The 234-nt window shown below is 47.9% G+C and overlaps 1 protein-coding gene and 1 long non-coding RNA gene across 3 annotated transcripts in view; one reads left to right on the forward strand and one right to left on the reverse strand.

Annotated features, from left to right (window-relative positions):
* Nucleotides 1–234, reverse strand: part of grin2ba (glutamate receptor, ionotropic, N-methyl D-aspartate 2B, genome duplicate a) — a 150456-nt gene that overhangs the window by 94966 nt on the left and 55256 nt on the right. The window lies entirely within an intron of this gene.
* The window catches only part of LOC116703576 (uncharacterized), a 22729-nt gene that overhangs the window by 6897 nt on the left and 15598 nt on the right, over nt 1–234 (forward strand). The gene's annotated exons all lie outside the window — the stretch shown is intronic.

Below are 234 nucleotides of genomic sequence, written 5' to 3' on the forward strand. Positions count from 1 at the left end.
GATTAGCTGGGAGACTTCTTCTAAAGGAGGACACACTTGTGGAATACCTGCAGAACAGGGACATGTTAGTAGTTCTTTTGTAGATTATGGTCAACTAGTGTGTGGTGTAGCAGTGTTTTGCCATTGAGAACAAGCTAGCGTGCTAGCTCTAGCATGTGCTACGGTTAGCCACCTCGTCTCGGCTAGTGACGTAGAAAGCCGTGCGGATTTTGAACAGCTCACCCGGAGACTGAA

The sequence above is a fragment of the Etheostoma spectabile genome, chromosome 15 (genome assembly GCF_008692095.1).
Source record: "Etheostoma spectabile isolate EspeVRDwgs_2016 chromosome 15, UIUC_Espe_1.0, whole genome shotgun sequence".
Taxonomy (NCBI): Eukaryota; Metazoa; Chordata; class Actinopteri; order Perciformes; family Percidae; genus Etheostoma; species Etheostoma spectabile.